A 27,534-nucleotide genomic window follows, 5' to 3' on the forward strand; every position below is an offset into this window, starting at 1 on the left:
TAGATTCTGGAGGAGAGGGTATCTTGTTCCTCCCTGATGTCTGAGGAAAGAGACTGCTGTCATGTTGTCCGACAGGATTCGTATGTTCTGTCCACTCAGAAGATCCTGACTCTGTCTGAGAGCTTCCCAAACGGCCTGAAGTTCTCTGAAGTTGACCTGTTTTTTATGGTCTGGCTCCAGGTTCCTTGGAAGTAGTAGATTCCAACCTTTGCCCCCCAACCTTGTTGGCTGGCATCTGTAGTTACTACGACGTACGGATTTAGATTCCAGGAGACGCCTTTTGATAGGTTGCTTGATGTCTGCCACCAATCCAGGGATCTTCGAGCATTCTCCTTTATAAGGATCTTCCGGTCTATGGATCGGTGGTCTCCGTCCCAGACTGATAGAATCATCTTCTGCAGGACTCTCGTGTGATGTTGACTCCACGGTACTGTAAATATGCAAGATGTCATCAGGCCCAGAATGCTCATGGCATTTCTGATGGTGCACACTGATTTCCCCTGAAATGCTCTCAATTTTTTGACAAGGTTTTGTTGTTTTTGAGGTGGAAGGAAAGACCTCTGTAGGTTCGAATCTAGTAGTGTTCCCAGGAAGATCTTCTTGGTCTCTGGTACTAGGTCCGATTTTTCCCAATTTATGATCCAGCCGAGATCCTGTAAGAGGGATATTGTTGTCTGTGTTTGTGACGCTAGAACTGGTGCAGAGTCTGCGGTTAGGAGGAGATCATCTAGGTAAGGTACAATCTTTATTCCCTTCAGTCTGAGGAAGGCCACTATCTCTATTATCAATTTTGTGAACACCCGGGGGGCTGTTGATATCCCAAAGGGCAGGCACTGAAACTGATAATGGTTTACTCTGTCTGCTTCCCTTACTGCAAATCTTAGGAATTTTTGGTGGTCCGGATGTATTGGTACATGGTAATATGCATCTTTTAAGTCTAAGGTGCACATTACCGCTCCCTGAGAAATGAGGGGGGTTGTTGATCTTATTGATTCCATCTTGAAACGACGGTACTTTATGAAGACGTTTAGAGGTTTTAGGTTGATTATAGTTCTGAAAGAACCATCTGGCTTCTTGACCAGGAATAACCTTGAATAGAAGCCCCTGCCTTCCTGACCCGCAGGGACGCGAGTGACTGCACCTAGATTTTTTAGTTTTGCAACGTCTTTTAAAAGATTTTCCTGTTGTGTACCTCCTCCGTACCCTGTTAGCACAAATTTGTGTTGCGGAATAGATATGAATTCTATCTTGTACCCTTCTTGAATAATTTGGAGCACCCAAGGGTTCTGAGTTACCTGGCTCCATGCTGGGAGAAAGGATCTTAATCTCCCCCCGACTGGTCTGGCGTCATTGTTTGTCCTGGGAAGTGTTGGGATTAAGCAGAAATCCTCTGCCCCTACCCCCTTTAGGATAGGACCATCTCCCCGACTTCCCCTTATCCTTATACGTTTGGTTTTTTGGCTGGAATTTTTTACGAAAAAACTGTGTCTTCTTAGTTTTAGTCTCAGGAAAACCTATCTTTTTATCTGAGGCCTTTTCCAGAATTTTGTCCAGACGTATGATCCTGAGAAGGGGATTGCACATAGCTTATTCTTTGAGGTGAGATCACCAGACCAGTTCTTCAGCCACAAAGCCCTTCTTGCGGTGTTCAGAAGGGCCCCGCCTTTAGCTGCGAACCTGACTGACTCTGCTGAGGCGTCCGCTGTAAAGGCTGTCGCCATCTTTAGGAGCGGGATAGTCTCCAAAATGTCCTCCCTGGGAGTTCGCATTGACAAATGATTCTCCAGCTGAGATAACCACAATAAAAGGGACCTAGCCACTGAAGTAGCTGCCACGTTAGTAGACATTAAGGCCGCAGAAGCTTCCCAAGATTTCCTCAGGAGACCATCGGCTTTGCGGTCCATGGGGTCTTTCAGCTGGGAGGAGTCTTCAAATGGGATCGCTGTTTTTTTAGCTACCCTTGCGACCGGGGTGTCGATTTTGGCGATTTCTTCCCAAATTTTAGTGTCCTCTTTGTCGACGGATAAACGGCTTTTAAACTCTCTAGGAATAAACAGCCTTTTTTCTACATCCTCCCATTCATCCTGGATCATTTGTTTTAGGCTATAATTTAAAGGGAACACCTTCCTCTGTTTTGTAATCAGGCCAGCAAACATCTCCTCCTGAATGGATCTCTTAGCTGGTTCGTCTGAGATATCCATAGTCTGTCTAACTGCAGTTAGGAGGGAATCCATATCCTCAGTTGAGAAGCAGTACTTGCGTCTCTCCTCATGGGATGAGGAAGGTAAAGACTCCTCTTCTTCCTCCTCCCCTGAATATTCCACCTCTATGACCTCTGTGTCTGACTCCAAGATTTCCCTAGGTCTTTTAATCCTGGTGGTCTGTTCAGCCACCTTAGGCGTTATTAAGGAGGAAACTGACGCTTTGACCTCTTCTTTAATGATGGCTCTAATGTCCGTTAAAAGGGACGACTGTTCCTCTTTCATCATTTTGTTAATACAATCGGTACAAAGCTTCTTTGTATATGACTCCTGAAGCCTTTTATTGCAAATAGCGCATCTCCTGGGCTTCTTTTTTATGTCCACCTAGGATCTTTCTCTCCCATCGCTTGGGGATCGACCGCAGGGCGCCGCCATACTGGATCCGGCGTCGGAGGTCACGCACATGCGCACTCCTCTGCCGGCGCTTAGTCGTCACTTCCGGCTCAGCGCCGAACCCGGAAGTGAGAAGAGAAGCGCTCTGGTTCCCACGCGATCCCTCCTGGAGGAGCGTCCTGCCACCCAGAGCCCCGGCGGGGTTGCGGCTACCGTTTCCCAGCCCCTGGTATACCCGCCTCCAGCCGCGAGTCGCGTGACCCACAGGTACTGGAGAGGGCTGGGAGGCTAAGGGACCCCAGCATAGGGGTTTTAGCCCGGCGAAATGGAAAAGAAAAAAGGTTTATGCAGGTCTACAAGAGACCACTCTCTGCCCTGTCCATTATTGGGACAGGAAAAAACACTGGTGATGGTGGGTGGGGGGGAGCTTTTAACCTCTCTGTTTCCTGTCCCAATAGTGGGCGGGGGAGACAACCTCCATGTAGTGCTGTCATGGAGGACGTCCTGGAAAGCGCCATAAAAAAGCCAAACCCCGAACCCGAACTTTTACTGAAATGTTCGGGTCCGGGGTCCAAAAATCCTAAAGTTCAGTATGAACGCTCAACCCTAATTGTGACTATTGTCATTTTTTTGGGGCCTTGGTGTTAAAAAAAACGAATCTCTTTTGGGTAATCGTTAATTTCTAACGATAATTTGTTTTCCCTTAGTCCTAACAGTGGCACAGATGGGGTATTCTGCCCCTGTGGACTGGTTAGGACAGGTGGAAGTTTAAATAAAATTAACAAACACACACACACACCCTCCCTCCCCCAATAAAGAGGGGGCGTGACCCCCAGGCCCTTGTGTAGTTACAAGTAGAGAAAAAACAAAAGAAGAAAATAACAACTTTAAAGTATAACTAAGGGGGGGATATTTGTGTGCCACTGTTAGGACTAAGGGAAAACAAATTATCGTTAGAAATTAACGATTCCCTTACGTCCTAACCAGTGGCACAGATGGGGATTTAGAAAGAAGAAACCCCCATGGGAAGGTCCTCATGCCTGGCGGAAGCTAATACTGTCCGGCCAAATAAGGAATAGCTATGAATTCTAGAATCCACTCTATAATGTGAGATAAAGGTGGAGTGAGAACTCCAAGAAGCCGACTTACAGATCACATCCAATGGAATCGAGCTTCTCTCTGCAAACAAAGTGGCCTCTGCCCGAGTGGAGTGGGCCCTTACAAACTCAGGAGGCTCCGAGCCCTGAGACATATAGGACTCCTGAATTGCCTCTTTAATCCATCGACTGATGGAGGGCTTAGAGGCTTTCCTCCCCTTGTGGGTACCGGAAAAGAGGATAAGGAGGTTTTCATCTCTCCTAAATACCTTGGAGCGTTCCAGGTAAATCCTAAGACATCTCAAAATGTCACGGGTATGAAGCCCTCTTTCCTCAGAGGAGGGGGGTGGAGCCAAAGTCGGCAGGGAAATCACCTGGTTAATGTTGTCAAAAGAAGGCACCTTTGGAATAAAGGTAGGCAGAAATCTAAGTAGTACCCGGTCTTGAAGGAACCTAGTATAAGGTTCAAACGCGGAAAAAGCTTGGAGTTCCCCAACTCGCTTTACAGAGGTAATGGCCAACAAAAAGGTGATCTTCCAGGTAAGGAACTTGAATTCCACCTCCTCTAGGGGCTCAAAGGGGGGAGATGATAACCCCCTGAGCACGACCGTTAAATCCCAAACAGGGACAGGTCTAATCACTGTAGGCTTTAATCTTGAAGCTCCCTTCAGGAACCTCTTAATAAGGGGCTCTTGAGAAAAAGACCTGTTGAGGCAGGCTGAAATTGCTGAAACCTGCACTTTGAGGGTAGAAGGGGACAGCCCCTTGCCCAGACCATCTTGCAAAAACTGAAGAATTGCTGGAATGGAAGCTTCAGTGGATGACTGCTGATGCATAGAACACCATGATGAAAAAAATCTTCCAAATTCTTGAGTAGGACTTATTAGTAGCTTCCGATCTGGAGTGCTCTAAGGTTCTCATGACAAACCCCGAAAGCCCTTCTATCCTTGGAAGGGACTGATCAACCTCAAGGCCGTCAGGTTGAACATTTGAAGATTTGAGGAGATCTGAGTTTCCCCCGACACCAGTACTCTCTCTGGGGGAAGCCTCAAAAATTGACCCCGACTCATCTGGTTGAGTTGGGTAAACCAAGCTCTCTTTGGCCAGTATGGAATGATGACGATGACTGACGCTTGGTCCTGCCTGATTTTCATCAAGACCCTCGGTATCAAGGAAATTGGAGGGAAGATGTAGGCCAGCCTGAACCTCCACGGGATTGACAGTGCATCTATTGCCACCGGGTTTTCCTCCCTGTAAAGGGAGCAATACCTCTCCACCTTGGTGTTGAACCTCGTTGCCATGAGATCGATCTCTGGCATGCCCCACCTGAGCGTTATCTCCTTGAAGACCTCTGGATGAAGTGACCATTCTCCGGTTGGAAGACCTCGGCTCAGGCGATCCGCGATCACATTGTGAACTCTGCGAATGTGAACGGCTGATAAGTGGGTGAGGTTCAGTTCTGCCCAATCCAATATCACCCCTATCTCTCTCAGGAGACTTTGTGACCTCGTGCCTCCCTGCTTGTTTATATACAGCACAGCGGTCATGCTGTCTGACTGTACCTTCACTGCTTTCCCTCGAATTAAGGGAGCAAAATGAAAAAGAGCTAGTCTGATTGCTCTGATCTCCAGGAGATTCAATGACAATGATTTCTCCTGTGGTATCCAAGTTCCTTTGACTGTCTTGTCCAGAAAATGAGCTCCCCAGCCTACTAGGGATGCATCTGAAGTAAGTATGATCCGAGGGCTGGACCAAGGACTTGCCGTCCTCGAGGTGAGACCACCATCTTAGAGAGGATCGGGCATGGTAAGAAAGGGAGTGCACGGATTTGAGTCCCACCGGACTGTGATTTCACTTGGCTAGTACCTCCGACTGAAGCGGACGCAGATGCCATAATGCCCAAGGTACCGCCTCTGCGGTTGATGACATTAGTCCCAACATCTTCATCAATGTTTGAATTGTTACCTCTCGTGGTACTGAGAGAGAACGGGCAGTCAGTTGAACGGATCGCCTTCTCTCGGGAGTGAGATGAATAGTCATGTTTACTGAATCCACCACGAACCCCAGGAACCTTACCGAGGTGGCTGGCAGAAGTTGGGATTTGTCCCAGTTGATTATCCATCATAGCTGATCAAGGAAGGCGACAGCCTGTTGAATGTGTTGGGACAGGATCGCTTGGGAAGGGGTAATCGTCCAGGTAAGGAACTATGCTCCGACCCTAAAGCCTTAGAGCGGCCACCACGGACACCACCACCTTGGTAAAAGTGTGTGAGGGCCACAAACTGGAAATGTTTTAAGACCCCCCCGATCTGTACCGCGATCCTTAACAATCCTCTGGACCCAGGGTGGATGGGAATATGGAGATAAGCATCCTTGAGGTCCAAGGTTGCCAAGAAATCTCCCGGCACGAGAAGATTGGTCACTGACTGGATAGTTTCCATACGCAATTTCTTTCGTTTGATAAAACTATTGAAGTACCTCAGATCTATAATCATCCTCCATCCTCCGGTATTCTTGGGTACCAGAAACACTGGGGAATAGATACCTGCTCCCCTCTCTTGGGGGGGGGCCTCCTCTAGAGCCCCCTTCTGAAGATATTCTAGAACATAGCTCTCTAGAACTCTTGGCTTGCTGCAGAGAAGTAACCTTGTCTGGACGAACTTGTCCACGGGCGGACTGCTCAAGTCCACAGGGTAACCTTGTGAAATGATGCGAAGGACCCATTGGTCCTGGATATGATCCTGCCAAAAACCTAGAAAATGTTGTAGGCGGCCGCCTACGGGAATGTGGTGACCAGGGAGCATTGGAAATCCAGTCAGACCGGCTAAATACCAAGAGCCTCGAGGAGGCCCGCAATCAGAGCGTCGAGGACTTCTTAGGGGGTCTAGATCCCCTAGGATTTTCCTCCTCTACGGGAACCCCAATCTCTCTGGGTTCTAGGTTGAGGTTCTGGCCTAGAACCATACCTTTTGCCCCGACCACGAAAGGACTGCTGGGGAAAGGACTTGCCCTTCTTGTCCGACAGCCCCTCCATTATCTGGTCTAGCTCTGCTCCAAAAAGCTTGCCGGGTTCATAAGCCATAGCGCAAAGGTTATGCTTAGAGGTAGTATCAGCCTTCCAAGGCTGCAACCAGAGCGGACGCCTGCCCGCGGTTGAAAGCGCCATGGATTTGGACGCCAACTTCAATTGTTGAGGAGCAGCGTCACACAGGAAGTCGATGGCTAAACTGGCCGTCTTACAGGAGGCCAAGATGTAATCCCTGGAAACCCCCTGGTCCAGGTCAGACTGTACCTGGGTGAACCTCGATCTAAGAAAATTCGCCACTTCTGATGACGCAATAGCGACTGAGGCGGAGGCAGACACCGAAGAATAAACCCGCAATCCGCCTTCCGATCCATCGGATCTTGGAGGCTTGATCCGTCATCCGATTGGATTAAAGTCCTCCTTGACAGTTTGGAAATAGCCATGTCCACCTTTGGGACAGGCACCCAGGATGATACCTGATCCTCCTTCAAAGGAAAAACCGTCTTGAATCTCTTGGTCAATACGGGACCCTTTTCTTTTTCCATTCTATCTTCATTACCGAAAGTAGGGAACTGTCCGCTTTAAAGGCCCTGGGCCCCTTAGAGGCAGAAGATGAGGCTTCCCCTGGATCAACGTCCTGGTTCCCCTTCCAGATGGATCTTAGCAGCCGCTGGGCTTTTTCAGGAGGGAAAGAATAAGCAAAACCATCCTCGTCCTCAGAGGAGGAAGAGACCGATCCCTCTCTTACATCCTGAGCCCCCGATACTCCCATCGCCCGATGAGGAGAGGAAGGACGTCGGCGTTTGGAGACAAAGGCATGCTTCAATTCCTCTATGGAAGCGTTCATCTGACTAATGTTGGTTTCCAGTCGACGACGTCATGGACCGTCGGTTCCTGCTGGGGGAGTGCTTTGGCCCTACAGGGTGGGCATCTGGAAAAAGCATAGCTGTCTTCCAGCACAACCTGGCAATCATGGCGCTGCAGGTGACGCCTTTTGCCAGAATTCTTTCTGCTGGGCTCCCGGTCACCGTCCCCGGTAGAAGACATGGCTGCAATACAAGAGAAGGGAATAAACCGTAAAAGTCAGAGGATAAAGGACAATTAACAGCAAGCTTCAGGATCTTTACCCAGAAGATCCTAAGGTCTGAATTGCAAATCGCAACACACAAGAACTTGCAAGAAAGCAGAACCAGGCCAAGACCGAAACGGAGGAGGGGGACCACCCGTCCTAGCTGTCCAAAGGACAGAAAAAAACACAAGGGCCTGGGGGTCACGCCCCCTCTTTATTGGGGGAGGGAGGGTGTGTGTGTGTGTGTGTTTGTTAATTTTATTAAAACTTCCACCTGTCCTAACTAGTCCACAGGAGCAGAATACCCCATCTGTGCCACTGGTTAGGACGTAAGGGAAACTTAAGTTCAGGTGTGGCGTTATTGATGGTGTTGAATAAAAGAAAAATTAAAGGAGGAATCTGATTGGTTGCTATAGGCAACTAGGCCAGTTCTACTTTACACCAGTTTGATAAATGAACCCAAAAGAGTTTTGGGAGTTTATGTCCAAATGCAAAATGTCTTCAATGTACCTGTGGCAACGTATGGCGTTTTTGGGAAAAAAGAATATTAGCGTAAATATGTTCGTTTTCAAATGGTGATATGTAAGTATTTGCGTAAGGTGGAGCCACATTTGAATCCACTGCAGTTCCGCAGATCTGTATGTAGAACTTGTCGCCAAAGTCAAAATACGTTGTATTGTGTTATGGATTCCGTTACCACGGACCATAACGCAATTCTATGACGGAATGCCTTTAGAGGCATTCCGTTATTCATTTCGTCATAATAGAAGTCAATAGGCTGCATAGCGGATCCGCCCCGTTTCCGTTATGCAGGGGAGTCCTCCCCTGCATAACGGGACGGATCCGTTTTGCAGGCCATAGACTTCTATTATGACGAAATTAATAACGGAATGCCTCTAAAGGCATTCCGTCATAGAATTGCGTTATGGTCCGTGGTAACAGAATCCATAATGCAATTCTGCTTTTACCACCAAACGAAGTCTAAACGAATTTCATAACATGAAATTCGCTCATCTCTACTTATTACCCTGCAAGGATATTAGTGCCAGGCGTTACACCAGTTTAATAAATCTCCCCCAGGGTGCTGAAATCCGGAGCCAAATCAAATATTAATGTGAGGATGTGCACTCCTTGGGGGTATGTTCACATCTGTGTCAGAGGCTCTTTTCGTAAATTGTGAAAAATAGCATGCAGGACTTTTTTCTGCGCTAAAAATGTTTTTCCCAAATGGATCCCATTATAGTCAATGGGATCTGTTCCATTTGCGGCACAGGGGAGTTATTGCTGCCAACATAATGTAGCAGAGCTGGGTTTACTTGGAAAGTGCATGTCTGGGGAAAGGGGAGTTATTGCTGAAAGCATGATGTAGCAGAGCTGGGTTTCACTGGAATGGACCTGGCTTAGGCTACTTTCACACTTGCGGCAGTGTGATCCGGCGGGCAGTTCCGTCGTCGGAACTGCCCGCCGGATCCGCCGTTCTGCCGCTGACTGAAAGCATTTGTGAGACGGATCCGGGTGCGGATCCGTCTCACAAATGCATTGCAAGGACGGATCCGTCTCTCCGCTTGTCATGCGGACCGACGGATCCGTCTTGTACATTTTTTCTAATTTTTACCGATCTGCGCATGTGCATGCCGGAACGACGGATCCGGCATTCCGGTATTCTGAATGCCGGATCCGGCGCCAATTCATTCCTATGGGAAAAAATGCCGGATCCGGCGTTCAGGCAAGTCTTCAGTTTTTTTCGCCGGAGAGAAAACCGTAGCATGCTGCGGTTTTCTCTTTTGCCTGATCAGTCAAAACGACTGAACTGAAGACATCCTGATGCAAACTGAACGGATAAGGCCTCTTTCACACTTGCGTTGTTGGGATCCGGCATGCACTTCCGTTGCCGGAGGTGCCTGCCGGATCCGTAACAACGCAAGTGTACTGAAAGCATTTGAAGACGGAACCGTCTTCCAAATGCTTTCAGTGTTACTATGGCACCCAGGACGCTATTAAAGTCCTGGTTGCCATAGTAGGAGCGGGGAGCGGGGGAGCGGTATACTTACAGTCCGTGCGGCTCCCGGGGCGCTCCAGAATGACGTCAGAGCGCCCCATGCGCATGGATGACGTGATCCATGTGATCACGTGATCCATGCGCTTGGGGCGCCCTGACGTCACTCTGGAGCGCCCGGGGAGCCGCACGGACGGTAAGTATGCTGCTCCCCTGCTCCCCGCTACACTTACCATGGCTGTCAGGACTTTAGCGTCCCGGCAGCCATGGTAACTATTCAGAAAAAGCTAAACGTCGGGTCCGGCAATGCGCCGAAACGACGTTTAGCTTAAGGCCGGATCCGGATCAATGCCTTTCAATGGGCATTGATCCCGGATCCGGCCTTGCGGCAAGTCTTCAGGATTTTTGGCCGGAGCAAAAAGCGCAGCATGCTGCGGTATTTTCTCCGGCCAAAAAACGTTCCGTACCGGAACTGAAGACATCCTGATGCATCCTGAACGGATTACTCTCCATTCAGAATGCATTAGGATAATCCTGATCAGTATTCTTCCGGCATAGAGTCCCGACGACGGAACTCTATGCCGGAAGACAATAACGCAAGTGTGAAAGAGCCCTTACTCTCCATTCAGAATGCATGGGGATAAAACTGATCAGTTCTTTTCCGGTTTAGAGCCCCTGTGACGGAACTCTATGCCGGAAAAGAACAACGCAAGTGTGAAAGTAGCCTTAGGGGAGTTATTGCTGCCAACATGATGTAGCAGAGCTGGGTTTCACTGGAAGGGACCTGGCTGGGTGGAGGGGAGTTATACCTTTTTCACACGAGCGACTTTTCCACCCGGGTGTGATGTGTGAAGCAAACACATAGCATCCCGACTGAATCCGGACCCATTCATTTCAGTGGGCCTGTGCACATTGTGTCATTTTTCACACATCAGTTCTGCGTTCAGGAAAAATCGCTGCATGTTTTATTTTCTTCGTTTTTCAAGTGAATGGGGCTTGTGTAAAAAACGGATTGCATCCAGATCCAATGTGTTCTTCACTGATGGTTGCAGGAGATGTCGTTTGTAATTCTTCAGTTTTTTCTTTCACGCACGTGAAAAACCCTTCAAAAACTGACTGCACCCGGTGCGGAAAAAAACACACACTGAACGCAATCGCAGACAAAACTGACTGAACTTGTGTGCGAAACCATCAGTTTTTTACCCAACAGATCCTGACACAATCCATATCGCTCGTGTGAAAGAGGCCTAAGGGCTCTTTCACACCTGCGTTATTGTCTTCTGGCATAGAGTTCCGTCGTCGGGGCTCTATGCCGGAAGAATCCTGATCAGGATTATCCTAATGCTTTCTGAATGGAGAGAAATCCGTTCAGGATGCATCAGGATGTCTTCATGTCTTCAGTTCCGGTACGGAACGTTTGTTGGCCGGAGAAAATACCGCAGCATGCTGCACTTTTTGCTCCGGCCAAAAATCCGGAACACTTGCCGCAAGGCCGGATCCGGAATTAATGCCCATTGGAAGGCATTGATCCGGATCCGGCCTTAAGCTAAACGTCGTTTCGACGCATTGCCGGATCCGACGTTTAGCTTTTTCAGAGTGGTTACCATGGCTGCCGGGACGCAAAAGTCCTGGCAGCCATGGTAAAGTGTAGCGGGGAGCGGGGGAGCAGTGTACTTACCGTCCGTGCGGCTCCCCGGGCACTCCAGAGTGACGTCAGGGCGCCCCACGCGCATGGGTGACGTGATCACATGGATCATGTCATCCATGCGCATGGGGCGCTCTGACGTCATTCTGGAGCGCCCCGGGAGCCGCACGGACTGTAAGTATACCGCTCCCCGCTCCTACTATGGCAACCAGGACTTTAATAGCGTCCTGGGTGCCATAGCAACACTGAAAGCATTTGGAAGACGGTTCCGTCTTCAAATGCTTTCAGTACACTTGCGTTTTTCCGGATCCGGCAGGCACCTCCGGCAACGGAAGTGCATGCCGGATCCCAACAACGCAAGTGTGAAAGAGGCCATAGAGTTCCGTCACAGGGGCTCTATACCAGAAAAGAACTGATCAGGGTTATCCCCATACATTCTGAATGGAGAGTAATCCGTTCAGGATGCATCAGGATGTCTTCAGTTCAGTCGTTTTGACTGATCAGGCAAAAGATAAAACCGCAGCATTCTACGGTTTTATCTCCGGCGAAAAAAAACTAAAGACTTGCCGGAATGCCGGATCCGGCCTTTTTCCCCATAGGACAGTATTAGTGCCATCTGTCCGCATGATAAGCAGAGAGACGGATCCGTTCTTGCAATCCATTGTGAGACGGATCCGCATCCGGATGTGTCTCACAAATGCTTTCAGTCACATCCAGATCGGTGGATCCGGCGGGCAATTCCGACGACTGAACCTGCCCGCCGGATCACACTGCCGCAAGTGTGAAAGTAGCCTTATTGCTGCCAGCATGACATAGCAGGGCTGGGTTTGCCTGAAAGGGACGTGGCTGGTGGGAATGTAGGTCGTGCTGTCTGGAGGATGTAGCAGAGCCAGTTTTGTGATGAAAGGACATGCCTGTGGGAGGGGGTGGCAGTGCTGATTGGAATTTGCTTCTAAGTTCTACCTGATTATGTATGTGATAAAATAAACTCAACCATTCAGCAACACGGCTGCTTATAACTTGGCAGGAAAGCTGCCTCTTCTTACAAATGAGCAGGAAAGGCTGAGGAGCAGATGTGACGTCATGAAGGGGCTGGCCGGGCTGTCAATCAGATAGCAGATGTGACGTCATGAAGGGGCAGCCTAAGCCCGCCCAGCCTTGGAGGCAGGGAACCAGGAAGTGAAGCCCAGAGCAGGCTGACCGACCAGCTGAGCAAGCAAGGTAAGTACAAGGCACTGTATGTGTGTGCCATGTGTGGCTTTTATTAATGATGAATGCATGAACTGCTGCCACAACAAAACTCATCAGGATTTGAGGGATATGATTAGGTTTTCTATAAAAATTGTTTTTTTTTTTTTTTTTTTTAAAGGTCCTCATTGTCTATACAGGATATCATCTAAAAAAGACATGTATTGGTCAAATGTGCAAGTGCAGGTTTGGGTGAAATGATGGTAAATGATCTAAAAAATGAAATGATGTCGCGCAGTGTTCTGTTAAGGCAAATGTGACTGATTCACCACGATTCCCATTACATTGAAAAATTATTTTCTGGGCAAAAAATTAAAAGATGAAGTTATTTAGTGTGTACTGAATTATAATGCTGTGTGTCTCTGCATGACCTTATTACTGGAGAATTAAGCCTCCTTCACGTGTCCATGATCGGATGGGTCAGTGAATTAGGAGTGAAGATGTCCGCGTCTGTTTTATGTTCTCGTGTGTCATCCGTGTTGTCTGTATTTTTCATGGACCCATAGACTATAATGGGCACGATAGATCGGTGAACTGACCAAAACCACGGACACACAGACCGCGCTAAAACATGGATCTGCGAATACACACATAAAAATAAATGGGTACGCGTGCCGTCTGTGGAGAACACGTGTGAGTGAATTGCTGACGCGTGAATGAGGCTTTATACTGACAAAAAGCTGTCACTGTGGTTCTTTAGATGCAGGACATACAGTACAGAGACACACAGCATTATAAATCAGTATAAGGCTACATGCACATGACCGTATGTGTTTTGCGATGCGCAAATTGCAGATCCGCAAAAGAAAAAGTATGCCATCCGTTTTTGTTTTTTTGGGGGGGGGGGTTGTGGATCTATTGTAACAATGCCTAAAACTGACAAGAATAGGACATGTTCTATTTTTATTTATTTTTTTGCGTGGCTACGGAACTGACATACTGATGTGGACAGGTGTGCTGTCCGCATTTTTTGCGGACCTATTGAAATAAATGGGTCCGCATCGTAATCCGCAAAAAAAAAACTGAACGGACACAAAAACAAACAACGTTCGTGTGCATGTAGCCTAAGGGCTCATGCACACAAACATATTTTCTTTCCGTGTCTTTTTTTTTTTTTTTTGGCGGACCGTATGCGGAACCATTCACTTAAATGGGTCCGCAAAAAAAACGGAAATTACTCCGTGTGCATTCCGTTTCCGTATGTCCGTTCTGCAAAAAAATAGAACATGTCCTATTATTGTCCGCATTACGGACAAGGATAGGGCTGTTCTATCGGGGGCTAGCTGTTCCGTTCCGCAAAATACGGAATGCACACGGACGTCACCCGTATTTTTTGCGGACCGCAAAATGCATACGGTCGTGTGAACAAGCCCTAATGCCGTGCGCTTCTGCAAGATGAGCACTGTCGAGAACAGCGAATTAAGCTCACACACGAAGTGTGATTCCCGTACTGGACACGCTTGTGTGAAACAGCCCTAAAACGGTTACCAAAAAAAAAAAAGATGGCAGAGCTCAACAAACCGCAGTATTCCGTTTTTCATCTAGATGCATTCTGTTTTGCTAACAGACCGCATCCTGACCCATTTATATTAATGGGCCTGTGCACGAGCGTTGCTTTTCATCGTCATCTTTGCGTTAAGAAAAATCGCAGTGTGTTCTGTATTGTCCATTTTTCACACAGCCCTGGCCCCGTGGAAATGAATGGGGCTACAGGGAAAACTGGAGGCACCTGGATCTAATGCGTAATTCACTAATGGTTGTTATCGTCTGCACCTGCACCATAAAAATACTATTTTAGACCCATATTTATATATTTTTTGTCTACAGAAAATGCACTTGTTTTCAAGGCTGTTGCAGCTCGTTCGGCTGTCTTGTGTTTTTTTTTTTTTTGACAAATTCAGAAGTTTTAAACTTTTGTGCCTATTTTCCAACCTATTTATGTAGGTGCGCCTTTTTTTGCACCTGATTTAGTTGCAAAAACAGTCTAAGAGTCCATTCACACGTCCGTTTTTTCTTTCCTGATCTGTTCCGTTTTTTGCGGAACACATCTGGACCAGATCTGGACCCATTCATTTTCAATGGGTCCTGTAAAAAAATCGGACAGCACAATGTGTGCTGTCCGTTTCCGTTGTTCCGTTCCGCATGTCCGATAAAATATAAAACATGTCCTATTCTTTTCCGCAAAATTCGGACCCTGGTACAATACAAAGTCAATGGATCCTCAAAAAACGGAAGACATTCGGATGTCATTACGTATGTCATCCGTTTTTATGCGGATTCCGTTCATGGAAATTAAATTTTTATTTTATAAACTTTTATTCACTTTTTTTTTTATTATTTTTTCAAAGAAATCCAAACAACTTTATTTGCTTATTGAAATTTATACATGTTTCCGTTTTTTGCGTTTCCGCAAAAAACGGATGACATACGGAAACATTTTCAGGAACAACGGATCCGCAAAAAACGGACCGAAAATCGGGATATAGAAAAATACTGACATGTGAATGTAGCCTAAGGCCTAGTTCACAGGAACGTATGGCTTTTTCAGTGTTTTGCAGTCCGTTGTTCCGTTTTTTGTTTCCGTTGTGTTTCCGTTTCTGTTCCGTTTTTCCAAATGGCATATACAGTATACAGTAATTGCATAGAAAAAATTGGGCTACGCATAAAATTTTCAATAGATGGTTCAGCAAAAACGGAACGGATACGGAAGACATACAGATGCATTTCCGTATGTGTTCCGTTTTTTTTTTGCGGACCCGTTGACTTGAATAGAGCCACGGAACGCGGGCAATAATATGACATGTTCTATCTTTCAACGGAACGGAAATACGGAAACAGAATGCATACGAAGTACATTCCGTTTTTTTTGTTTTTTACGGAACCATTGAAATGAATGGTTCCGTATACGGAACACAAAAAAAGGCCCGTACACTCGCAAAAAAAAACGTTCGTGTGAACTAGGCCTAAGGCTACATGCACACGACCGTATGTGTTTTGAGGTCTGCAAATTGCGAATCCGGAAAAAAAAAAAAAATTACATCCGTATGCTATCCGTTTTTTTGATGGATCCATTGTAAAAATGCCTAAAACGGACAAGAATAGGAATGTTCTATATTTTTTATTTTTTTTTGCGGGTCCACAGAACGGACATACTGATGCGGACAGCACACGGTGTGCTGTCCGCATTTTTTGCGGACCCATTGAAATGAATGGGTCTGCATCCTATCCGCAGAAAAAATGGAACGGACACGGAAACAAACGACGTTCGTGTGCATGTAGCCTAATTTGTACTCCACTCAAGGTCTGGTGTACTTTATCACAATCTTTTGGCAGATTGTGCTGTGTAGTCACGATCTGCTGCCGGCCAACAATAATGCAGTATGAGTGGTGGCATTAGCAATCACTGCTCCCATACTGAGGAGGAGATCACTGCATGTAAATGATGTAATAGCAGCACTCTCCTCCACCAACGAGCAGGCAATTGCCAGGAAGAAACACTTTCCTCCTGACAATCAAGTGTGCAAAATCACACTATAGGCTACATGCACACGACCGTATGTGTTTTGCGGATCTATTGTAACAATGCCTAAAACGGACAAGAATAGGACTTTTTTTTTTGTTGTGGGGCTATGGAACCGACATACAGATGCGGATAGCACACGGTGTGCTGTCCGCATTTTTTGCAGACCCATTCAAATGAATGGGTCCACATCCTAGCCGCAGAAAAAAACAAAAACCGAACTGACACGGAGACTAAATACGTTCCTGTGCATGAGGCCTATACTATATAGTCACAACTTGGGGTCATTAAGCTCTCCAGGATCGCCGTCTTCTCAGCTTAGATGGTTGGTACTGTTCACGAAGCCACTCCAACACTGCCGATTTGGGTGCAAACTGGCTGCAACCGGCTTTATTGTCACTTTTACAACAGTCAAAAACATTAACACAAATCCTAGGTCGTTTGGCCCCTGACTACACAGTAGTTTCTCTTTCTCTCGGGATCTGGGTCTACTACCCAGCTCCCCAAAACCCAACTCAGTGATTCCCCCCACCTGGGGTTAGAGGCTCCTGGTTCCCACAGGCCTTGGCACTGCCTGTCTCATCCCCAGACGGGGAGCCCTCTCTCTACTCCTGCCAAGCCCACCTTTACCTGATCTCCTCAGCGGGCTCCTAATTGCCTCTCATTAACAGCCTGGCTGATACACACACAGAGGGGGAACCCTATTTTCCCATGTATTTATTGTTCTCGCCCAGCTTCCTCTAAGTGAGATGCACCATTTTGATGGCCCTCACATGGCTCTCTGGCAGCTCCACTGCCACAATATATGCCTGTATAGAAAACACTCTGGACTCCTGTTTCATCAGTGATTCTGCACGGTATTGATAGCAGCTGCCTAAAGTCTTAAAGGGGGAGAAAAAGATTTTTATTAGAAATGTCAAAACAGATGGCTGTTTAGGTTATGTGTATAATGGAACAGGCACTCTATCACCCGGAACAATGATTTCAAGCATCACCCTCCTTTTAACAGGTCAAGTCTGCCATTTTAACCCAATCAGCCTGACATAATGATCTCCAGCCTTGTGCTCGTCAACATTCTCACCTGAGTTAACAAGACGATTACTGAAATGATCTCAGCAGGTCCTTTAATGACAGCAATGAAATGCAGTGGAACGTTTTTTTTTGGGATTAAGTTAATTTTCATGGCAAAGAAGGACTATGCAATTCATCTGATCACTCTTCATAACATTCTGGAGTATATGCAAATTGCTATTATAAAAACTTAAGCAGCAACTTTTCCAATATTTATGTAATTCTCAAAACTTTTGGCCACGACTGTACATTCCATGACACTGTGGCGATATAAAAACGTATGAAGAAACGATTTACTCTTTTATTTTTATTTTTTATACAAATGAAAATAAATTAAAAAATATAATGAACCTGAAAGATCTGTAATGCTGTACACAACCAGTCACATCACTCTTGGCAGCTACAATCCGATGTTAAGGCCCACAGAAATAAGGTCCAATTTCACACAATATTAAGTGATGGTGAGGTCTCCTGGAATACAGACGTAGACATTATTAAACAGAGAATTGATTGTAAGTTGGAGGGAGTAGCAACTAATACACACCTATAGGAAAGCTGAGCAAGCTTGAATTATCACCTAGGGGGACCTATGTAGCTGTAGGTCCTTCTTTGCATTAACAGTCTGTAGTGCACAACTGTGATAAAATAAGGTCATTTACTAATGTCAGTTTGGTGTAAGGAGAAAAAAATATAAGTTGCAAGACCCCTTTCTGTGACTTTTAAACTTGCGCAACAATATTTTACTGCACGTAGCGTTTTTACACCATCCTCACCACTGGCATAAATGATGATGGAAAACTAGTCCAATCAGGGGCTGCAGGTGGACACACCTAATTTATGATGAAGTGTGCGTCTTGTTATAAATCAGGCGCATCCTCCGGCAGGGGTATCAAAGACCGCCGTTAAAAGCCAATGTTTTATAAATGACAGAAACAGGCGTCGTTCAACTATAGAACAAAAAGGAGAATGGCGCACCATAGGGTAATAACGTAGAGATTATAGATAAAAAGGTATCTCCACTGGGAGGCTCACCTGATGGAGTTGTGCTACTTTAGGCACAACTCTAATGTGGACGTGTGTCAAATTGCCATGAACTCCTCACAACGGATGGTGTGCAGCCCGGGATGGATACTTCTGTTCAGGGATGCCTGGAATCCCGCAGAAAGCCAGTGGTTCAGATAATAGAAAAGGTGTCCCACGGCGCAAAAACCACCCAAGAGTTGGAGTGATATAGGTTGATCATTTATTTGAGCAAGTGGTACAACGCGTTTCGGGGTTTAACCCCTTCTTCAGGTACAATAGGCTTGCATCATGTTTTATAAATGGCTCTCGATATGAATTAGTAAAAAAAGAGTTTACTGCTTTGATAACGAAAATAAAGAGTCCTGGGCTATCAGACCTCTGTGGTCATCACCCACATCACCACTGAGGTCGCTGGCAGCAGTTACAGAGGATGGCTGAGATTTTTGGACCCTTGAAAAAGCCAATTATTAGTTGCTATTAAAACCTTCTTCAACTGTCCTGCAAATCAAAAATTAATGGTTGCAGACAAACCTTTTAATTACTGAATGTAGTCCATAGTCTGGCAGGAAGTAAAGAAGAATCGCACACAAAAAAAACGAACGAAAGTCATTAAACTGCTTAATATTTGCTGTGTGATTCTTGACCGGGGTCCACACTACTGACCTGGGGACTACACCCAGGAGAATGTAGAATTGAACCACTAAAGGCTGATTCTCACAACAGTGCTTGGCTGAGGAACACAGCCCCATGTGTCAGCCACATATGCTCACCCAACCGTGGTTCCCCTGACCCAAGCGGACTGCATCATAGTGATTTGTGATACAGCCATGTCATATCTGATCTTGGATCTAGTGATGAGCACAGTACATTAGACTCCTGATCTAATAGGAACTATCATACAGTCGGTTTGTGTCAGGGAAGACGCAGTCAGTCTGAGAGATGCAGCTGAGCCAACCCTGACGGTGTCTTCATACATGGTGGAAAATTCCGCCAGAAAACCCACAGGTGCAAATTTTCACAAAGTTGGATTTTTTTTGGGTGTGAAGTATTTTGTTGCTGATTTCCTGTATGAGAATCTCTCCATTCTATTCAATATCAAACTGTTTCTGCAGTGGAAACCTGAACCAGGTTTGTCCTGAAAGAGTCCGAGTGAAGACTCTCCTCATGTAATGTTTTAGATGATTTGGTCAGATTCCTTAGAACTGTTCAGGTTAGAGTTGATGAAGAATGAGGTTTCAAAATGGACTATATTGCTGGTGGTAGTTGGATCCTTCACAGGTTTCAAAGAATGAGAAAGAGCAAATGCCTGTAATGTGCCAAATTAAAAAGCAGCAAAGCATTTCAACCATGTGCACAGTCATAACTTATTAAGTGAAGGATAAAATTGCTAAAGAATGGCAGAGATAAGTCATTCAGTGACAAGATGCAGATTTTTCGAAAATGGTGTACAGGAAACTGTCTTCATTGCCATCTACAGCAGCACAAAGGGGAACATGGTGGCCTCACAGAGCACATGGCAGACCAGAGGAGAGAATGGTGGCCTCACAGAGCACATGGCAGACCAGAGGAGAGAATGGTGGCCTCACAGAGCACATGGCAGACCAGAGGAGAGAATGGTGGCCTCACAGAGCACATGGCAGACCAGAGGAGAAAATGGTGGCCGCACAGGGCAGATAGCAGACCAGAGGAGAAAATGGTGGCCGCACAGGGCAGATGGCAGACCAGAGGAGAAAATGGTGGCCGCACAGGGCAGATGGCAGACCAGAGGAGAAAATGGTGGCCGCACAGGGCAGATGGCAGACCAGAGGAGAAAATGGTGGCCGCACAGGGCAGATGGCAGACCAGAGGAGAAAATGGTGGCCGCACAGGGCAGATGGCAGACCAGAGGAGAAAATGGTGGCCGCACAGGGCAGATGGCAGACCAGAGGAGAAAATGGTGGCCGCACAGGGCAGATGGCAGACCAGAGGAGAAAATGGTGGCCGCACAGGGCAGATGGCAGACCAGAGGAGAAAATGGTGGCCGCACAGGGCAGATGGCAGACCAGAGGAGAAAATGGTGGCCGCACAGGGCACATGGCAGAACAGAGGAGAAAATGCTGGCCGCACAGATGCGTACACAGGTGATGGCATTAACATTACTACACAGAGGAGCACATGGTTGCACTGGTAGCACAGCTGCACATAGCACTGATATGGAGGAGAGCGGTTATTATAGTCACAAAAGATGTAGTTTTTTTTTGCAATTGTTAGTTCTTTGTTCAGTTTTTTATTCTCATCAGAAGGGTACATCAACTGTTGGGGGAGAGGGGCTGGAGCCACAGGCAGAAACAAAGCACTAGAACAGCTAAGTTTACCGACACAGTTCCTCTAGTGGTCACCTCACACAACCAGTAAACAGCAGGAAAGAACATGTCCCGCCTAAGAATGTGCCTAAATAAACTAAGGGTGGGCTGTCTGTACACTGCCCACAAATACCTACTATTATAATAAAATTGGCCCCTATAATTGGCTGTCAGCTGAATATGTCAGAGCAGGCTGCCAGCCAATAGAACAACAGAAGCAGTACTGGCAAAGCCTGTGCCAGTACTGCGGATCTTACTCTTGGGAGAGGAGGGAGGAGCCACACTACATGCTAATGAGAATCTCCTCCTCACTGAACTGGGCTCACTCGCTGAGTGAAACTGGCCAGCACCAGGGGAGGCGGACTGCACACTGCACTTGATGGAGACCTTGGGGCTGGCTGCTAGAAAAGAAGGGAAGACAAGAGAGGAGAAGGAGCAACAAGCCAGCAGCAGCTGACTGCCGAGCTGCACTGGTAATTACATTCCTCGGAGGGGAGGGGGGGCATGTGCAGGGAGGGGACTTGAGCTGGGGATTCATTTGCTGTGTGTGGGGGATTTGAGTGAGTGAGCGGCTGCTGGAGGGTTTTGAAATCTATTTATGCTGCAGGACTGGGTCGGGATTCCTGCTTCTCACCGGTCCTGCGAACCTGCTGTAATTTTAACAAACTGTTCGGCAGAACCGGCTGGATCCTATGCCTGCACTAGGGGAGGAGTCCTATTAGGAAGCTTGATAAGCCTGCTTGAAAAGATGTTTTTAAGGCACATTTGAAGGTATGGAAGTTGGGAATTGACCTGATAATCCGGGGCAGAGTATTCCAGAGAGTAGGTGCAGCTCAAGATAAGTTTTGATGACTGTAGTGAGATATATGAATTATGGAGGATCTTAATCTGAGATCACTGGCAGAACAGAGATCATGAGTAGGGTGATAGATGGAAGGAGGTGCAGCACTGTGGAGAGCTGTGAGGGTGAGCAGTTTGAACTATATTCTGTGGTAGAGGGGCAACCAGTGAAGTGACTGGCACAGGCTAGAAGCATCAGTGTAGCGGATGGACAGATAGATTAGCCTGGCTGCGGGATTTAGGGCAGAAGGAAGGGGAGAATGTTCAGCGAGAGGAAGACCAGTTCTCTAGACGAGAATGAATCAAAGCATCAGCACCGTAAGAAAAGGGCGGATTCCGGAGATGTTCTGGAAGTGCAGACGTCAAGAGCGTGCAAGTTATTTGAATATGAAGAACAAAGGAAAGATCCGAGTCAAACATGGCCCCAAGACAGGCGGGAGCGTGCTGCCCATGAGTTATGATAGTACCACACCGAAATTGAAATATCAAGTTTAGGTGGCTAGGTAGATGGGGGGGGGAGACAAAAAGTTCAGTTCTTGGGAGGTTCAGTTATAGCTAGAGAGGACATGAGGTTAGAGACTGCTGCCAGACAATCGCTCATGTTTTGGAGTAAAGTGGGGTGATGTCAGGAGTGTACAGTTGGGTGTCATCAGCATAAAGATGGTATTGAAAACCAAATCTACTCCTAGTTTGGCTGATCGGGGCTGTGTAGAGAGAGGAGTAGACGACCTAGGACTGAACCCTGAGGAACCCCAACATCAAGAAGAGGAGAAGAAGTAGAGCAAGTAAATAATACTAAAGGAGCGGCCTAAGAGATGGAAAGAGAACCAGGAAAGTTTGTGGTTCACCGTATCAAACTCTGCAGAGAGATTTAGAAGAATCAGTACAGAATAGTGGCTATTCCTTTTTGCTGTCAGGAGATCGTTAGACACTTTAGTAAGTCCAGTTACTGTAGAGTGAAGAGAGCGAAAGCCAGATTATAAGGGGTCAAGAAGAGCGTTTGCAGAAAAATATGTTAAGCGAGAGTAGACGAGATGTTCCAGGAGTGTAAGAATAAAGGTGAGGTTAGAAACGGGTCGGGTGAAGACATATATTGTTTTTTTAAGGTGGGGTTATAACAAAATGCTTTTATAGGGCAGAAATATACCAGAAGAGAGAGCGGTTAAATATTGTAGTAAAGTGAGTAATGCTGGGGAGAGGGACTAGAGAAAGTATGAGGGAATAGGATCACTGCTGCAGGTGGTGGGTCAAGAACAAGAAAGTAGCCTGGAGACGTCTTCATCTAGGGGCGAAAGAGGAGAGAGTGCACGTGGAAATGTGGGAAACTGGTTGGGGACTGGGAGATTATTTCATGCTAGATGTTGCTAATCTTGTCTCTGAAGTAAGTGTTATTTGAGAGTGAGGAGTTTTCTGATATCCTGGAGCCCCCCAAATCAGCTGCTTGAGAATGTACCAATGTTTGCTGTAGCGCCGCTGCGTTCTCTAGCTTTTCCTAGGCCATGTGATGTCACGTTCATCGGTCATGGGGCCTAGACTCAGCTCAGCCCCATTGAAGTGAGGCTTAGCTGAGATACCAAGTACAGCCAATATTGGGTCCTGAGCGGCATGACGTAGGTGTGCCGCGCTCCTCCTCCGGCTGCCTCTCTCTGTCTCTCTGTCTCTCTGTCTCTCTCGCCTGCTCCTGCTCCTGCTCCTGGATGTAGACCTAGCAGGAGCGCCGACTGCAGACCAGCCCTGAACAGTCGAGCCCAGATGGGACTGTGAAACACCTCGATGCGACCGTCTTGTTGCCGCCTGTTACCTGCTGTGGCCCGCCGCCTGCTGCTGCCTGTTACCTGCTGTGGCCCGCCGCCTGCTGCTGCCTGTTACCTGCTGTGGCCCGCCGCCTGCTGCCCGCACTTGCTTTTTGCTGCTTTTTGCTGCCCGATGTCTGCCGTGACCCCACCGCATGCCTGCCGTGACCCGCTGTTTGCCGCATGATATATGCCTCCTCGGATCTGCGACTCACCTGTGTCTGGCTGTACACTGTTTCTTACCTGGGAGGTACTGAACGCTGGAGCCGGTAAGCCTTTGGAGATGCTGGGCTGTGGTATCTGTGGGTGAAGTGGAGGTCCAGGGATTGCGGGCTTGCGGGTGAAAATAGTGCTTTGCCTTGACTGCCTTGACTGCTAAGGTATGTTCAGGAGGCGGGTGCCGGCAGCGACCGGGTGTTCTTGGCGGGGGGCGTTGTGAGGTTGGAATCTCCTGCCACGGTTATCTGCGGTTCTGGCTGCATTGCCTTGGGACTGCCAGCTGGGTGACTCTCTTTTGATGTTGGAGCCGGACTTTGGGAACTCACTGGAACTATCCCTTTTGCTCTCTGCAGAACAAGCGACAAGGCCCATAAGAGCCCCTTTTCTTTAACCCCAGGATGGACGATCCGTCTGATAATTGTCGGTGTCAGGGGGGGACTTAGCTGGACGCTTTCCTCATTTTAGCGGGGTGGCTGGAAGCGCCATAATTTTGGAGCCCCAACTGGCTAGTAAGGAAGCCGTTATCACTGAGTGTTTTGCTGCTGTACTCAGTATCTTGGACTTGCATCTCAACTTTAACTTCAACCACTGAGTACTTTGTCGCCGCACTCAGTATATAGCATACTGGACTTACACCTCCAATTCTGACCACAAATACTTATCCATACATTTAGTGGTTCTCCCTAATTTATTGTTTTCTATGTCTGTCATATAACTGTTGGCATCTCTACTTTTGCCTGTTAGTGGCCCCGCATTGTTTTTCTCCTATATGATTACTAACTGTGTGCAACCGTATTTACCCTGGTAGTTGGGGGAAGTAACAATCTAGTTTGTAACTATTTAGTGTTATCTGCTGGGCTCTCATTCACTATTTACTTGTATGTGCGCACCTTCCTCCTCTTAGAGCACTAGGTAACACTGGTGTTCGGTGTCCGGGGGCGCTGAGCTGTGTTCAGACTCGGGTCATTTAATTGCGGACACACTTCCAATTTCCAACTTACTGAGACAGAAATGCCGCCAAAATTTCGTAAATCAGCAGGTTTGACCTCCCCAAAAGGTGGAACAGGGGGGAGCCCACAGGCCCGATTAGACAAATTTCTGAAGTCACCCCCACCGAAAACTAGAGGAGGTGTACAGAGATCTGCCCTCCAGACTGAGTCAGGATTAGACAACATGGATCAGTTAGAACGGGGTCTAGCAAAGTCTAGTTCCTCCCATAGTGAAGGGTTTGAGGGTATTAATAAAAAATTGCAGGATATACTGGGAGTAGTAAATGCTACTAGTGTCTCGGTGGCTGAGTTGGCCTCTTCCCTTGCAGTAGTACAAGGGGATGTCACCATAATAAGAGATGAAATGATGAAACTGAGATTAAAGGTGAAGGAATTGGAGTCTGTAGTCAACTCGGTCACTGTAGAGAATGGCCTATTAAAGAACAGACTAGAGGAGGTAGATGAAGACCGCGCTTGGTTAAGAAGAAAAGTGGTGGAATTGGAGGATAGGTCTCGTAGATATAACCTGCGGTTAGTAGGGTTTCCAGAAGGGGCGGAACAGGATAACCCTTCGAACTTCATTCAGAAGTGGTTGACAGAAAGTTTGGGCCCAGATTATGATGTATCTACCTTCTGTGTGGAAAGGGCCCATAGAATCCCTTTCAAAAAACCTCCTCCAGGGGCCCCTCCCAGGGCAATCCTGGCGAAATTTGTTTGCTCAAAGGATCGGGATTGGGTTCTTAGGCGTAAAAGAGAAGTAATAGATATACATTTCAATGGTAATCTGATATCAATTTTTCCCGATTTCTCGCGAGAGACCCAAAATAAAAGAAGATCCTTTTTTTGATGTGAAAAAAAGATTGATTGCTGCCAAGATTAAGTATTCAATGCTATACCCCGCTAAATTGAGAGTGGTTGATAATGATTCTGTGCAGTTCTTTTCCACACAGACTGAGGTGGTGCAATGGTTGGATTCAAGGGGCCTATGAAATAATATGGAAAGGTGGTGAGGAGGGAGGTTAATGAGGGGAGATGGTGGGGGGGAGGTTTGGTGGAAGGAGAGAGGTTGATGGGTATTGTGAAATGCCTTGTCAACCATGTAGGGTTTGTTTTTTTTGGGGGTGGGTCTAGGGGAGGGATTGGCTGCCGTCGCTCGTTCTGTAGATATGTGTGCATCTCTGTTAAGATGGGGGACTTGTAAATATTTTCATTCATTGGACATGCCGAGTAACATTTTATTCTGGAATGTGAGGGGGCTGGGAGACAGAGTGAAGAGGACAGTGGTATTTGATCTGGTGGTCCGCCATCTGCCTGCGATTGTGGTACTATTGGAGACCCACGCTACATTAGATAGGATTTATACACTGAAAAGGAAATGGGCTTCTCTTGAGTACCACGCTTGCTACTCTTCTTATGCAAGAGGTATCAGCGTCTATATTCATCCCGGGATGGAATATCAACCATTAGATAGTATGATTGATAAAGAAGGGAGATATGTATTCCTTCATGGGTTCTGGAAAGGGCAGGAGGTCATATTGGCGTTTATTTACATTCCTCCACCATTTAAAGCAGCGGTGTTTCTACAGTTAGTCCAATTTATATCCACAAAAAATCAATGTGCATTGTTAGTGGCAGGAGACTTTAATGCAGTACTCGATTCTGAGCTGGATCGGTTCTCTCCTCTATCTGGGCGCGCCCGCACTGGAACCCCTCTGACTGCTGTGTGCCAGGAGCTGGCGCTGGTTGATATCTGGCGCCACCTCTATGGCAACAAAAAAATCTTCTCATGTTTTAGCCAGTCATACGGGTCAATGTCCCGTATAGATCTGGCCTTTGCAAGTCGGGATCTGTGCGGCCGCGTCCTGAGAATGAGGTATGAACCCCATGGAATCTCGGATCACGCCCCAGTTCTCGTTGTGTTTTCAGACGCTTCCAATACAGGAAGAACCTTTAAATTGAACCCGCATTGGTTGGATGTGATAGGGGAGCAATCCCGTTTAGATCAGGATATTCAGGAATTTTGGGGCTTCAATATAGGCTCAACACATATTCACTACGTGTGGGACTCTTTGAAGGCCCATATAAGGGGTTTATATTTTAGTAAAATTAATAGGTTTAGAAAGGAAGCACGGCGCAGGGAGCAACAACTGACAGATTCAATAAGGTGTTTACGCGCCTTACTTATTGACTCCTACACGGACCAACGTATCAATCAGTTAAAGGAGGCTAATCTACAGCTTAAGACGCTCCTTTATAAAAAAGCACAACATAAGCTCCTATTTCAAGGCCAGAATCGCTTCTGTGAATCTGGTAAAACGGGCAGATTTCTGGCCCGATTGGTGGCCAATCAGAGAGAGCCTACCAGTATAAGGGAAATTAGGAATTCACGGGGTGCTGGGGTGAGATCTCCAGAGGAGATAAGGGAGGAATTTGTGAGATATTATTCTAACCTTTATAAATCTGAGTCTTTGTTTAGTCGTAATGACATGGATCAATATCTACAAAAATTAGAACTCCCCCAATTATCTGCCCAAGATAGAGAGATGTTGGACTCTCCTATTCTTTTGGAGGTACTCAAGGCGACTCTTTCCTCCCTTAGATATAACTCAGCTCCCGGCCCAGATGTATTGCCGTTTGAATTATATAGATTCCATGCCAAATCACTCTTGCCGACCCTGTTGTTAGTTTTGAATGAATCCCGCGCTGTTGGCTCTTTACCGCCATCATTTGGTGAGGCAGTTATTATCTTGGTCTTAAAAAAGGAGAAGGATCCATGTGATGTGGGGTCTTATAGACCCATATCACTTTTAAATACGGACTATAAGATTTTCGCCAAAATATTGGCTAATCGTCTGAAGAGGGTTATAGCGAGTCTGGTACACCCCAATCAGACGGGCTTTATCCCGGGACGGCAAATACAGGCAAATACAGATGAGTCTATATAGGGTTTATTTGAATTTGTCTGTTGGGGGTAGCATAGACCACTCCATTCTGTCCTTAGACGCCGCAAAGGCGTTTGACAGGATGGAGTGGTCTTTTTTGTGGGCTACAATGTCCCATTTT

The 27,534-nt window shown here is 46.9% G+C and overlaps 1 protein-coding gene across 3 annotated transcripts in view; it reads left to right on the forward strand.

The window, feature by feature from the left end:
- The window catches only part of PIGW (phosphatidylinositol glycan anchor biosynthesis class W), a 41,445-nt gene that overhangs the window by 8,870 nt on the left and 5,041 nt on the right, over window positions 1-27,534 (forward strand). For 2 of the 3 annotated variants that reach the window (XR_005777777.1, XM_040426337.1), the window contains exon 1: window positions 12,579-12,647. The exons of the other annotated variant lie outside the window; for it this stretch is intronic. The gene's annotated coding sequence lies outside the window, so the exon portion shown is untranslated. Of the gene's footprint in view, window positions 1-12,578; window positions 12,648-27,534 lie in introns of those variants that run through there. 3 annotated transcript variants of the gene reach the window in all.

Source organism: Bufo bufo, chromosome 3 (assembly GCF_905171765.1).
Source record: "Bufo bufo chromosome 3, aBufBuf1.1, whole genome shotgun sequence".
In the NCBI taxonomy this organism is placed as follows: Eukaryota; Metazoa; Chordata; class Amphibia; order Anura; family Bufonidae; genus Bufo; species Bufo bufo.